This window comes from Neomonachus schauinslandi, chromosome 4 (genome assembly GCF_002201575.2).
Source record: "Neomonachus schauinslandi chromosome 4, ASM220157v2, whole genome shotgun sequence".
NCBI lineage: Eukaryota > Metazoa > Chordata > Mammalia > Carnivora > Phocidae > Neomonachus > Neomonachus schauinslandi.
In genome coordinates, this window is record NC_058406.1 from 107,419,148 (window position 1) to 107,435,392 (window position 16,245).

The 16,245-nt window shown below is 36.8% G+C and overlaps 1 pseudogene; it reads right to left on the bottom strand.

Moving 5' to 3' along the window:
- Positions 1–361: 361 nt before the first annotated feature.
- Positions 362–1,103, bottom strand: LOC110579048 (annotated as a pseudogene).
- Positions 1,104–16,245: the final 15,142 nt, after the last annotated feature.

The window sequence follows — 16,245 nt, forward strand, 5'->3', positions numbered from 1 at the left end:
ATAGGCTTTCCTGTGTCCCATTGGTCACACCTAGACTGGTTCCTCCTTATCCCAACTCAAGCAGGTCCTTAGTAACAAAGCAATAGCAAAAACCCCAGTGTTACTCTCTACTCTTGGATAAAAGTCTTCGCTCAGTTTGGACTGAGGCCCATGCCCCAGAAGTGCCATTCTGATTAGATTATATGAAGGAAGTGGATGCAAGAGACAAAATGGCTAAACGAAATTAGGAGCCACCAATCCCAATCTGCAGCTAAAACTTAAGATGCCTACAGATGTGGTTAGTGTGACATGTGCAGAGAAGAAGAGCAGTGGAATGGGATGGGCAGGGAGGGTGTCCTTGGGCAAGTAGTCTGCCTGTTCTTCACCTTTTGGCCTTGCTCTGGGCAGCCCCCGAAGCTTCCATGGCTTTACCCCCCTTCTCTTCAACCCCAGGAACTGCATGGGCTTGATGGGCTTCCAGTTCTTGACCAATTCATAGAGCATGGGAATACCAGTTGGCAGGTGCTGCTCCATGATAGCCTCTTTGGAAAGATCCTCCAGACAGTTGACAATGCCCAGAAGGCTGTTGCCATGGGCTGCAATCTGTACCCGTTTGCCCTCCTTGGTCTGGGGTATTTCTTCATCCCAAAAGGGCAGAGTTCTGGTGGACTTTAGACTCTCACAAGAGGGTAGCTGATATTCAGTGAGCTCCGCACACCTGTGATCCTTACTCATGTTGCTGTAGCAGGGATGGTCAGGCCCTATCCCAGGTGGTGGGACATCATAAGAGCACCTCCAGATCTTCACCTGGGCTTTGCCATGCTTGGCAGCAGTTTCAGCTGAGACCAGTCAGAGCCCCATAGTGCTGCTCACTGGGGCATCAAGCCCTCACTACCAGCAGCCACATTTGATCAATGGCATCCAGCCCTGTCTGAATTGCTCTCTTCTGCGCTGAGGTAAAGCAGATGTCAAACTCCTAGCCAGCATCTCACAGCACCTGGCCATCGTGCTTTGCCTCCTCGTGCCAGCTGGGCTCAGGTCACATCGTACCAGCCACTGAAGCAGTGCTCCAGGTCCCAAGTGCTCTTGCCCTGCTGGATCAGCACCAGTTTGTAGGTGGCCATGGCGGCAGCTTGGTGCAAACAGAGTGGAACTAGCGGAGATTCTGGAGCGGCTGTCTAGTCCCAGCCACGCCTGCACACTCGCCTAACTTAATTCTTATTTTAACACAAGATGGTTTTTATGAGGTTATCCTTTATGTAGATGAGGAAATTGGAGCTTAGAGATGGTGCAAATGTTAACTGTAAGATAAAATCCCATTGTGCCACAAATAAATGAGGGTTTATTAATGACCAAAGTCATTTAGGAAAAAATATGGGTAGTTTTGTCAAATGTTTTTACTCCATTTTGGAGTTATTTATAGAGCTAGAATCTCAAGATATAGGATTGTCTACCTCTGTATCTATCTGTATCTATCTATATCCATATATCTATCTACTTTCATTCCTAAATTCATAGATATTTAAAATATAAATTTTATTAAATTATCCAGGGTGTATAACATATATAGTTCCATTTTTTTTTTTTTGAAAAAGACTTTGCAGTATGAAGCTCAAACTCAGGGTAACATCTTATTTGTGAAAAATTAAAGTTGAGTAAAGTTCTAACCAAGAACATTTGTTTTTCCAGACATAAGAAAGTAAGAAAGATGGAGTAGGTGGGTGGCTCAGTTAGTTAAGTGTGGGACTCTTAGTTTCTGCTCAGGTGGTAGTCTCATGAGTGGTGCTCAGTGGGGAGTCTGCTTCTCTCTCTTTCCCTCTACCTCTGTCCCCCACCCCTCACAGGGCTCTCTGGAATAAATGAATAAATCTTTTTTAAAAAAATTAAGAAAGATTACTGATTAAACAATTACCATTCACTTCTTTGGGCCATAATAGGGCATGTGTTTCTGTGAAATAATTTTTAGAATGGGAAAAGAACCTAAGTTACATATTTTTGCTCTTAGAAGAGAGATCTTCTAGGAAGAACCAGCTATGAACACATTTAGTCATCTGTGAAATTCATGGGTTTGAACTTTGAAAAAAAAATCTGGTACTGGAAGATTATATGCTATGTTTGTCTTATTGTCTAAAATTGGTACTGTGCCAACTAAACCTTGATATAAAGTCACTCTCACATATGCTTAATAAAAATTTGCAATAGGTCAGACCTCTGTTTGGCATATGAGATTCAGATAGATTCACAAAGGATCCTATCTTTAGAAAAAGCACTGGGTAAATAAATAGCCAGCTATGTCAAAATTAACTTACCCCAGTATCTTTGATAGGCCAAATTCTAGAATGTGAAAATGTTTTATAGGATACAGACTTTCTCTTAATATTTATGATAGTGATGTGTTACCTATGCACATTACAATATGTTAAATAACCAAGTTTTAGTTCTCATATGAGGGCCACATTTTACAAAGAAACAAAGTTTTTGTTTATTTCATTTGTCACCTTAGGAAAATGGATAACTAGAGTACAATAAAACTGCCTTGGATGAAAATGTTAGCTGACTGCTTTCTCAGAAACTTACTCATTCCTGAGCATTAACCTCCAAGTCTTTGAGATTCAAATTTGAAGTTCAGCAAAATTACAAATGACTGTATCTTCAGTCTTTGTGTTTCTCAGCAAATCGTTAGTCTGTGAAAACCAGTGTTCTACTGAAAAATTTTTAACACAAATCCATATTTATCTTTGTTTTTGGTAAAAATAGAGTGGGTTCTGATAAAATTTCCCATGCTCTACTTTATAGGCAAAACAGAGCCCTTGAGGGGACAGTGTGCAAGAAATAATCCAAGAGGATAGCCAGAAACAAACAAACAAAACTTCACATAAAATGAAAAGAAAATGAGTCTTTCATCTTCCAAAAGATGACTGAGGATTCCCACAGTCCATCTTTCTATTCAAACAACCATAATTAGTGAAAATGATAGAAAAAAAAAAAACACTAAAATCTCTATACATTGTCTTAAGGGCATTCAGCAAGTGGAGAAACATTTATTCAAATCTACTAAATCTCAGTAAGAACAGTGAGAGAATGTGGCATTTGAGCCCTGACCTACCCAACTCTGCCCATCAGCTCAGCATGACAGAAGCTCTACTCCTGGACAGTCAGCTTAGAACACAGGGTTCCCTCTCCTAAGACTGGTTGAGAGATCCTTCCTTCACATAGCTGCCACAGAGGACAGAAACTCTATTCCAGGAACAGTAGGGTGAGAACAGTGGCCCCATCCACCTCTCCACATTCTGCTCATAAGGTAGAGGTTCCACACCAGTACAGACAAACCAGGACCAACAGAGGCCAATACCCTGCCCAGTTCTCTGTTCATAGAGACAGGCATCACTTAGAAGTGGGCTACTGTCCCCATGCCCTAGAGCCATGACTCAGAGACTTTGCCCAGGGTGGGAGGCAGGCTCTGAGAACAGAGAGCTCTGAAGCTCTCCCCAGGGGAACCAACTTAATTTGGAAAAGTACGTGGGGAAGCTCATACCTAAGGATGATGTTGAAAACAGTAGAGAGGAGAGCAATTAAGAGGATGCTGGTAGCTCTGAAAAAGCAACAAATCAAGCCATAGTCAGTTAGTAGTTACCAGAGAAATCCAGGAAAGGAGACAAGCAAGAAAAGCCATCCTGGGGTAGGAACAAACTTCAAAAACTGGCCTAAAATCTACCACTGCAAGGAAACTTGAATTAAATTGGATCAGACCGTGGAGAGATTTACGTTCCAGGGCATTGCTGAAAACAATTAGGGCAACTAGCCAGCAGTTAGTGGAAGCTAACAACTGGTGTGATTACATCAGAGGCTACCAATTTAACAGAGAGATTAGGGAAAAGAGAGTCAAAGAGAAAGCAAAAACACTATCATGCCAAGGTGACCGTGCCCATGTGCAGAGCTGGGCATTCTGGGGAGTGACATCAGATGCTATGTGGAAATAGAAACCAGTGAACAGTCAGTCCAGCTAAGGCACTAACCAAATAACAAACCAAATAACAAGCAGATAAACCAAATAAACAAGTGATGAAAAGCAACAAAAATCCCCACACATAACAATACAAGAAAAACTACAGACCAGTATCTGTCTATGAATATAGACAGAATCCTCAACAACATATTAGAAAGACAAGTCCAGCAATATATAAAGTATGATACATTCTGACTAAGTGAGATTTATCCCAGGAATGCAAGGTGGTTTAAAATCAAAGAATCAATTTAGGTAATATATTGTATCAAAGAATATAAAGAACAAAAAACACATGATCATCTCAATTGGTGCCAAACAAAACCTTTTGACAAAATTCAACACCTTATTATGATAGAAACACAGGACAAACTACAAGCCTCCTAACCTCATAAAGAACATCTATGGAAAGCCCACAGCTAGCATACTTAATGGTGAGTGACTAAAACATTTTCCTCCCAAAAAATCTGTATTCTTAGTAAGCATCCAAAATGATTCTAATGTAACTGGTCCATAGATCTGCATTTGGCAATCTCTGTAAGATGAGAAAAAGTAGGGTTTCTTTTGTGATGCAGTTAGAACTAGGAATTAGCCTTGGCTCCAGAGGACAATCACTAAATAATATACAGAGACCTTAACCCTTTCATAAATGTGACTTATCTCAGGATACATCAAAAGTAACAAGGCTTTTGGTGCAAGTAGTTTATTTAGGGACCGGACGTGCTTCTAAGAAGCAGAAGTGCAAGAACAGGAAGACCAAAGCACCTACACAGAAAGAGTAAAATGAATACCTTGCTAGGTAAGTTGAGGACCTTATTCACCCAGGGCCTACATGAGTCTGTACTTTGCCCCTGTGCCTGAGATCAGAAATGGGCAGAGAAATGTGAATTGGAGCCCTAATGAAATCTACAAATATTGACCCTGTTCCATAACATAATATTTTATCTTAAGTCATACCAACATTTATTCATTCCTCAATCTTTCAATATTGGATAAGAACCATACAGCTTGGCTTAAATGTGATTTCTTTTGGGGGTCCTTTGCAACTAACTTAACTTCTCTTTGCTTTAGTTTCCTTATATTAACATTAGGATAATTCTAGTAACACTTGTATTATAAGGAATAAATAATTATTACCTATGAAGCTAAGGAACAATTTGTGACACAATTTGAGTTCTCAATAGATATTATCCTTTTGTATTATAAGACTAACTGCATTTACCTGTGGTTATTGAATTAAACACAGCCATAATGATTTGTACTTTTACTTATTTTAAAGTGCATCAAAATTTAAATGACTCATGGAGCAATGAAAATCAGAATGTGCCTTGGTTTTTATGATTTTTCTTCAATCCTTTATGTTTGTCTACACCACAATTTAATATTAGTGATTTGCCTTCACTGAGTCTTTCTAGAACATTCAACACAATTTTTTAATTACTATATATGTTTATACTTTTGAAAGCACAATATACATAATGTACATTATTCAAAAAGCACAGTGACTGGGCTCTCTCCCTTCCCTGTCCCTGGACCTCTCAGCTTAATCCCCAGCTTTTCTGATTTTCTCACATTTCCTAGTCCATGCTTCAAAAGCATTTTATTTTGTTTTTTGTTTGTTTTGTTTTTCTCCATATAAGTAAAACTTCAAATTTGTGTCTTTTTATACCAAAAGTAGTATAGTATGAATAAATTTGTTCATTCATTCCATTTTTCTCTCGGAACTTGAAATTTTATCTTTTTCTTGGCTTAATATAATTTTTATTGAGATATAAAGCACTGATCTGTACACAGTTGAATACATTTGGAGAAATATATTTACCTGACAGAGAAACCACTATCACACAGATCAGTTTTTCCTGTTCTTAAGCTTTCTACACATGCAAGCACATACGATGTGCACTTGGTTTATTTTGTTCAGCAAATTGGTGGAAAGTCATCTCTCTTATGGTTGCATATAGCAACAATCTATTCCTTTTTACTGCTGTATATTCTAGTGCTGTATGAATATATGATAATCTGCTTCCCTCCATTCACTTACTGATGAATATTTTTTAAATCAACTTTAATGAGATATAGTTTTTAAATAATAAATGCCCCCTTTTAAGTGTATGAGTCTATAATTCTATAAATTTGACTGTTCATATGTGTGTGTATGTGTGTACAATCTACATACAGAACAGTTCCAGTTCCAGAACCCGAGAAACTTCCTTTATTTTGGTCCACAGTCCCAGCCCCTCAATGGGTAATCACTGTTTTGATTTCCATAATTATAAAATTGTTTTGCTTCTTCTCACATTTCATTTACCTGTATCCACTCTTTTAAGTGTGTGACTTCTTTTGCTCAGTATATTTTTTGAGATTTATCCATGTTGTATGTTCATGTCTATTTACCAATGAGTAGTATTTTATTGTTGGCTATACCCTAAAATGTTCACCTGTTGATAGACATTTGGATTATTTTTAGGTTGGGGCTATTATAAATAAAGCTGCTATGAATATTTGTGTACAAGTCTATTTGTGGATATACATATTTAGTTATTTTGCATAAATAGCTAGTCATGGAATTGCTGCATCATTGTGTAGATGACAGTATATGTTTACTACATTTGTAGATACAGAAAGGCAGGTGTTGGCGTGAATATTATGGATATAGAATCAGATTATTAAATGAATTTTGAAGAAGTGGAAAAATAAACTGAAAATTATAAGATGGAATTTTCTAGGTAAAAATGTAGAGGTTAAATATACATAGGGAAAAATTAACTGCACACAGAGAGATGGAGACATCCATTTATGTGAATACATATATGTGTTTTGTTGCCACGAAAAGCCAAACTATACTTTCTCTTGGGAGAAATTTCTTGTTAGCCTTGCTATTTTTATAAATCAAGTAAAGTTCATGTACCACTAAGTCATAGCCAAACTTAATTGCTCTTTCTTAGTATATTGTTACTTGGTAGAAATGAGTCTTTGGGAAGAAGTGTTTTTATTTATGAATTAGTTTGAGGCAGAGGATTAAAATTGGTAAGAGATGAAGCAAATAATACATTATATGTTAAAAAAAAGAAGAAGATAGCAGGAGGGGAAGAATGAAGGGGGGGAAATCGGAGGGGGAGACGAACCATGAGAGACTATGGACTCTGAGAAACAAACCGAGGGTTCTAGAGGGGAGGAGGTGGGAGGATGGGTTAGCCTGGTGATGAGTATTAAAGAGGGCACGTTCTGCATGCAACACTGGGTGTTATATGCAAACAATGAATCATGGAACACTACATCAAAAACTAAGGATGTAATGTATGGTGATTAACATAATATAATAAAAAAATAAAATAAATAAAATAAAATTGGTAAGAGAAGGCATGTGCACAAATCACTTTTCATATATCATTTAATTTTTAGGAAACTCTTCAAAGTAGTATAATTATTAATAATTCTCAGATGAGAGAGCTTATCATATAAGATGTTAAGTAACTTCCCCAAGATCATAAAGCCAAATTTGGACATTCAAATCTGGTTTCATTTTTACCCTTTTCCCCATATAACTTCCCAAATATATAGCAGTTGCTAGTCAGTGGGAATGTCATTAATGAGTTGCATATTGATTCTGATTGTAATTTATTCACATTCTTCTAAATCCCATCAGGATTTAAATGATTTCTTAAGAGAAAGTCAGATATATTCAAATGAAGACATTTATACATTTGTTTCTATAGTATATTAAATGGGTCCCTTGCAACTTGAATCCCTCATTCATATTGTCTAACTTCCCTCTGCAGAAAGGCTGGCTGACATATATTTAAACTACTGGTCTTTACCAAAAAGAATCAATTCCAATCATATTCTCTTCCATGGTTGAAGTAAGGTTTATTTTGAGCTTATTTTGAATTAAAAAAAAATCTTTCTACAAGAATAAGGCCATGTTACAAACACAAATATTATACCCTGATATGTGTTTCAGAATTGGTGTCAAGAGAGTTAAAACTGTTTAAATTTAAATGCATAAAACCTCACCCTTCCTATTGTTAGACCTAATCCTAATACATTGTTGGCTTTGATGGTTTTTCAAGGAGAACTGAAAGAATGATTAATTCTTTGTATATATCTCATTGGAAGGGATATAAGTTTTATGAAGAAAGAATGGGCTCCCCAAACTCTTTTCCAAATTATTTTCAACTTATCAGTTGAATGCATGGTAGGGTTTAACAAATCACTAGCACCGAGTTTCCCTACTTGCCTTTTAAACAAATAAGTAAACTACCAAGTGGGTTTCAGCCGGAAGTTACTTCATCTGTGACTAAAGGCTGTCTGTCCCAAGTGTTTAATATGAAATAATTTATCCTTCAAAAAGAGCTGGAAAACAGTAAATTTTTAAAATAACAATTTTTGTTTTTACATTTTAGTTTATTTATTCTTTCACTTTGTTTTAATCTTTTGATGTATTAAAAAATTATAAATTATTTGATTGCCATATTAAGCAGCCCAGTCATATGTTTTCTGTGTCCACTTTTTTATGGTTGTTCATTTATTGGAAGCTTTGTTAAAGGCCAAAAAAATACTATTTTTTAAATACACCAATTATGTTTTCCCCTAAAGCTTGTAGTTTCACTGGGGATTCTTTAGATACATGAAAAACTTATATTTCATGCTTTAATTTTTTATTTATTGGATTCCCAGAAAAGTTGAAGCCTTTTTTCCCATATGTTAAATTACTAGGCACTATTTCTCACTAATGAAATGCTTGTTTATGTCTTTTTGGCCATCTATTTATTAAGATCATGAATTCTTATTAACTTATATGAATTCCATATAAAAATATTGATACTTTTTATACAACATTTCATATAAAAGTTTTCCCATTTATATATAAAATATTTTTTGAGCTATAGAAGATGAGTAGTGAGGTGGGTTTAATGATTAAAGATATATGTTTGGACCTTCTTATGTTTAGATTCAGATCTTAGTTCAATTTATGATAAACTTTGTGGCTTTAGGAAAATTACCCAATGATAAAAATAATATACAAAAATATGTGATTTTACTATGTGTATGAATTATGAGAGATGAGAAACTCAAAGAATTTAAGTTGTCCATGGCCAACAGCTAGTGGTATAGTCAGGAATAGAAACCAGGTATTTCTTTCTTTCTTTCTTTAATTTATTTGACATAGAGAGTGTACGAGAGAGCACAAGCAGGGGGAGCACAAGCAAGGGGAGCAACAGAGGGAGAGAGAGAAACAGGCTCTCCACTGAGTAGGGAGCCCGACGCGGGGCTCAATCCCAGGACTCCGGGATCATGACCCGAGCCAAAGGCAGACCCTTAACCGACTGAGCCACTCAGATGCCCAAAAGCAGGTATTTTTTTTTTAATCTCTGGGCTTATGCTATTAAAAACCATACTATATTGCTTCTATGATTGTACATACTATCATGGAAAAAATTGAAATAATAAGACATCACTACATTATAAGATGATGAGGTAATATTTATGGATTTTTAGGAAGTGTGTAGCATATAGTAACTCCTCAAACAGTGACCTTGATTATTACATTTGTGTGTGGTCCACTCTTACGAATATATATCCATATCTATCTTATTTCTATCTATCTATCTATGTCTATTTCATATTCTTTATTGCTTCCAAAGAAGATTAGGAAGGCTTTTGTTATATATCTTTTTTTTAAATTCAAATTAACTATGTAATTAGAAAACACTTATGGAGTATCTACACAGTGATGCTTCCCTGGTGACCCTCACTGTTTTGAGAATACTCCTTCTCTAACCCTGTTGTCAGTGCCCATTTATTTTTCTCTCCCACACATTCCTTCCAAGTGTTATTCCCACCTTTAGGCTTTCATGGACTACCCATCTGGTATTGACTACAAACCAGCATGTTCATTATGGTTCTTTCCACTGAGTTTCAAATCCATGCCTCCAACCTGCTAATGTTCCTCAAACACACTATATCCTAAACTGAACTCACCACATTGTCATTTACCTCAAACCTGCCCCCGCTAAACTGAACTCACCACATTGTTGTCTACCCCAAACCTGCCTCCTCTTTGGTACTCTTATCCCCTGGAGAACATCAACCATGGTTTTCCATGTGGAACATTCCTTCCACCTGTCCATTCCCTCCACCCTATTTTCACCTGACTAAGTTTCAACTCACGTATCCCTTCTGTGAGCTGTCCTTTCTTAGCCCATAGTTGTACTTGTCTCTGCTTTATATTTCCTCCCATACCTAGATCAGAGAACTCCTGGGGTCAGCCATGATGTTGTGTTCATCCTTGTATCTCCAGCACCTATTCAATGCCTGGTATATAGCATAGTCTGAATAAGTGCCCCATGAAGGAAGAATGATTTCATTGCCAAAGTGTAATAAAACTTTCCAATTGGGATAGCACCTCAAGGGCTTTAATAATGAGTGTTCCTGATTTCTTTGTGAGTTGCTTCTTCCTACATTTCAAGTGTATCATTATAAACTGATGTTGATCAATACATTAAATGACAGATGCTAATAATAGCAGTTTCATGTGATAAACAGAAGCTGCATATCTCTTTTACTGTAGAAGCAAGGGGAGTGATTATCTATGGTGCCCAATAGAGCATTTTATTCACACTGAACATCTAAAGTTTGACCCATATATGTACAAGGTCTTGTGTTAGACTCCATAAGGACAAAGACAACTAAAATAAGTCCCCTGCCCTTGGAGGCAGTCACTGTTTAAGGAAAACTGAAAATGGAAATTAGAGAAACTCTATAGGATAGACCTGAAGATAATTTGCTGATATGTACCAATCTTGCTAAAGTGTGGATTTTGGATATAAATATATATTTATTCTCCATGCCCCTTATTCTTTTTTAAAAATATTTATTTACTTATTTGAGAGAGAGAGAGCACACAAGCAGAGGGGGGCAGAGGAGCAGAGAGAGAGAGAGAGAGAGAATCTGAAGCAGACTCTCTGCTTAGCACAGAGACTAACTCGGGGCTCCATCTCACAACCCCAAGATTATGACCTGAGCCAAAATCAAGAGTTGGAAGCTTAGGGACTTAGTCCATTAAGCATCTGACTCTTGGTTTTGGCTCAGGTCATGATCGCTGGTCATGAAATTGAGCCCCACATCAGGCTTTGAGCTCAGCGCAGAGTCTACTTCAGATTCTCTCCCCCTCTCCCACCTGCTCACATAAACTCTCTCTCTCTCTCTCAAATAAATAAATAAAATCTTAAAAAAAAAAAAAGAAGAGTTGGAAACTTAACCAACTGAGCCACCCAGGCCCCCCTCCTTGTCCCTTTTTCTTGAGTAGTCTCCATATTTCTGAGTCAAGGAAATAGAAGTAATAGAAGTAACTGGGATAAACACATAAAAATCACCTTCCAAACTAGTTTCCATGGAAACCAAACAAAGAATAAGAAAAGATGTGTTATATATTCAACTGCTTTCAGGAACAATGACATAAATCCATAGTTTTAAAATTTTGTTTTCAGTTAGAACTCCTTTAATATGTTGAATGTGAAAGTATTTGGGCTAGAACTAGATCCAGAAATATGCTGAAATTTTCCCACTTGCAACCATCATTTGTAAAATTATTCATTAATTTAACAATGTTACTGAGTTCCTAATATGTGCCAATTTTTGAAGGTATATTCTGTGAGAACTGTTGCTCAAAGAGAAGGAAGATGAAGGAACTGACAGTTGGTGAGCATTTACTTTATTCCAGAAAAGTCTTGACGATCCATGTGTACATCATCTCATTCTGTAAAATATACATTATTATACACATTTTGTAATGGTTCTGTAAATATTATGCATACTTTCAAGATGAGGAAATTGAAACTAATTTATAGTAAATGTTTGCCCAAGGTCATGTTTTTTTTTTTTTTTTTAAGATTTTATTTATTTAGGGGTGCCTGGGTGGCTCAGTCGTTAAGCGTCTGCCTTTGGCTCAGGTCATGATCCCAGTGTCCTGGGATCGAGCTCCGCATGAGGCTCCCTGCTCCACGGGAAGCCTGCTTCTCCCTCTGCCACTCCCCCTGCTTGTGTTCCCTCTCTCTCTGTGTCTCTCTCTCTGTGTCAAATAAATAAATAAAATCTTTAAAAAAAATTTTTAAAAAAGATTTTATTTATTTATTTATTTGACAGAGAGAGACACAGCGAGAGAGGGAACACAAGCAGGGGGAGAGGGAGAGGGGGGAGCAGGGGGAGAGGGAGAGGGAGAAGCAGGCTTCCAATTGAGCAAGGAGCCCGATGTGGGGCTCAGTCCCAGGACTCTGAGATCATGACCTGAGCTGAAGGCAGATGCTTAATGACTGGGCCACCCAGGCACCCCCCAAGGTCATGTTTTTAGAAAGCAAGCTAACCCATGATTTTCAAATCTAGGCAGCCCATTCTTCAAAGTACTTTCTCTTTGAATTGTTTTGTAATGTCTTTATCAAATTCTAAATAGGTGGATTAAATCTCCATCATTTTGGTGGAAGCAATAAGGATTGGTGGACTATATTGTACATCTTGGTGAGATGCCTTATTTTATAATTCCATAAAATATATAAAATATTTCATATATGGAAAAATATTAACTGGAAAATAAAAGTATAATGAAAGAGTTCAGAATGAGCCTCTCAACAATATGCCGCTTTGGCATGTGGATTACTTTGAGCTGATGTCAATCAAGGCCTAAAAGACTCAGAAAAAACTTTTACCTCCTCCTTAATTGCCTGAAAGAACCTAAATAGGGGTCTGGTCCAGGAAGAGAGCTCTCACTAGAGATAACTATTGAGTCTGAGCTAGGTGTGGTAAGCTGGGGGGAGGGGGGCTGGGCAGGTCCAGAGGATCAATTCCTCTCTCTCTGTGTCCCACTCTCTGCATGACATGGCAAAAATCTGGTTACCAAACATTTGCTCTTCCCATCTCCTTATGAATTGTTTTCCTCCCATTTGAAGTCCAAGACCTCTACCCCTTCTCCTTAGCTCAGGATGACATATAAGCCTCAGTTGTCTGAGTGCCTGAGGGTCTCATATTCTTATGGAGCTCCTGCACCTATGTAATTAGATATTTCTTCTCCTGTTTATCTGTCAAAGAAACTAGAAAGACAGAATAAAAATGTTTCCTCCTCAACATATGAAATGGAAAAAGTGTCTTAAAACATGTATATTTTAAATTACATATGTATATAATATATATGTATTAAATTATATATAACATATAAATTATTTTACATATATATAATTTAAGAACAGTTCTTCCATTTCACACATTTTATTATCTCAACTATATATCAGTGATATTTTGAGAAAAATATCCTAAGACACATACCAAAGATTACCTTTAAGTAAGTAGCCCTACTTAAAAATTAAAGAAATAAAAAGAGATGCTAAAATTTGAAATCTTTGTTTACTGGAAGCAAGTATTCTGAAAGATTGACATTAGCTTGGGGAAAAAAGTTTCCACCAGAGGGCAGTATGGATTTATAATCATTCTAAATCAATAAAGACTGTTCTTACATTCTTAATCCAAAAATCCATGCTGTGGTAGATAAAACCTTTAAAAATGTTTGTATAATATCTATTGGAACACATTATATTTGATTACCCACCTATTATGACAGTGTATAGCAGTCAGATATATATATTTTTTAAACATGGATAATCTGCTTTTTAGGGAAAAAAAAAAAGAAATGAGTGAGCTTGAGGCAACCACTGTCTTTGATTTGTGCAAGCCAAAATTCACTCTTATCTGGCTTTCAGGGCTTTAGAATTGCTATACTCATTCATGACTGTATTTCTAATAACATATACTTCTGTGAACAAAACAAAGTGGCAGTAATTTCTGCATTGTATGATTTTAAAATAAGCAAGTGTGTAAAGAATCATAGAAAAAACTGTCAGAAAGTCATTTTATTTTTGAAGAATGAAGAAAAGAAGGAAGAAAACAGCAAATATTCACTAGGCAATAATTCCAACATCAAATGCTTATCTTTGCTGAGGCCAGTGAATGAAATAATTTGCTTTTTAAGGCTCTTAATTGTGAACAAGTTGAAAGTTGGTGAAGGGTGGGGTAGGGAGTAGGTATTTATTTATAACAATTTCTAGACAAATCAACTATATCTAGGCAGCTTCTCTACACTTAGATGCTGGTAAAACTCCTATCATCAAATTTTGGAACTACTCACATGAAACCAAATGGGAAACACTTTATGAAAGTTACTAATAGCAAGAGCACATTACAGTTTATACTTTTGCAAATATTCTCTCATTAAGTGCTCACACAGCACATTTTACAGATGAATAAACAAGCTTAGATTAAATAATAAGCTTGAGGTCATATGGCTTGTGCATGATGTGAGTTCCCAAGGGAACAGTTACTGTTTAGGACTAAATCCTAAATCTCCTAATCCTTAATCGGTTAACTGCAGTGGTTGCAATTAGGATAAAATAAATCTAGGCACAGGAGATCAGTTTTATTACAAGCTAAAGCCTCAGGCTCAAACCACATACCTAGTCTTTTATCCTGATGAACTAAACACCATGCTGTTTGTTTTAGGAAAGATCCTCAATCTTACCTGGACACCAACCTCGGTGGCTGAATATACTCCAAAGAGAAGGTCACTAGGAATAAAGAAAGTGTCCTTAATTCCCAACCTTGAAGGCATACTAGAAGTAAGAAGCAGGGATAAGTAAAGATTTTGCTCCAGGAGAGGCTGCTTTTCCAATCATTGCCTCTGTGTCTCCATCTGGGAACAATGAGTTGAATAGTTCCTCTGCACACACACACCAATTCAGAAGTGAATAAAATCAATTGTGCCATTAATTCAATTGAGTTTCTGCAAGAAGTCATCCCCACCCCTCCACTTTCCTTGTCAGGTTAGATCCCCATAGGCTTGTCCAACCAAGTTTCTTAGACAAGCTAGTGAGGACAGTTTTATTGCCAGACCATATGCAACAATATAACCAAACATTTTATTGTCATAAGTATCCTCTTCAAAAATGCACATGCCATGAAAGACTAGAAAGAGCACATCTTTATTTACAGAGATTAAGTCTTAAAAAGTAGGAAATTTCTTGCACCTGAATCCCAGGTGAGAAAAGAACAATTTGGTTCTAAAATATGCTCAGGACTATCTCAGTTTGCCCAGTTCCTTTTCAGCTTGGTGATCTGAGGAAAGATCATTACCTGGCTGGGGCTGGAGGTTCCACTTGATCAAGTACGATCTGGGACACCTTTCATCAGCACACATGAAATGCCTGCAGTTCACTCAATCAGTCCAATCATTCAGTAAATATGTATTGAACTCCAGATAGGTGACAGGCAGAGTGCCAGGAATTCAACAATAAATAAGAACAGACATTCCAACACTGGATTATTCCATCCTCAAGTCTCTCCAAGTATCACTTTTCCAAAGATGCAAGGCTAATACAGCTCATAAGGAAACTACCACTGGCCCTCCATTTAGCAACTATAGGTACACAGCTAAATCCCCAACCCAAAACACTAATCATGCCAGCAGCTTACAATTTAAATATTCTTCCAAAATAGTAATTTCCAGGAAAACAAACAAAAGGTCAAAATACAGTGTTCTCACAGGCTTATACATAAATTAGAATTTGGGAGGCAGCATAGTGCAATCATTAGCACATGAGTTCTGGACTATGGTGAGATGGCTCTGGTTCCTGGCTTTGTCTCATACCAGTTGTGTGACTTTGGAAAGTTCTTTCATCAGAAAGTTCTATTCTGACTTCCATCCTGCGTACTAAGAGGATAATAAAAGCATCTGCATTGTAGGATTATTGTGAGGATTACATTTATCTAAAGCATTGTGGACTTTTTACATTTGATTGGTATTTGCAAGTGTTCAATGGATTTAAACTATTATAATTAACAATATCATCTCTGTTTTCAGCCTTAGGTCACATGTTTGGGGAAAAGTTTAAACAGAAGAAACAGATCACCTTCCTTTTCCAGGTTACCAACAAATCTACACCAGTGGTTCTATGAAATTGAGTGATTTTGAAAACACAAATTCCATAAATTAGTAAATCCTAACAAGTCGTATGCTAATGCATATTTTTTTTCTACTCAGAGAGTGGTATCCAGAAAGCTCCTGTTTGCTGGCTAAAATGACAAGTTTATGACATCAGGTCTTTTCTGAGGATCCTTTCTTCCCTGTAGAGTATATACTGAATTTAATGTCTCTCAAATCACCTTCCCATTTGTTCCTATCACTAGTGGTCCTAGTGTTGGAATACTGGACCAAGGCTGTATTC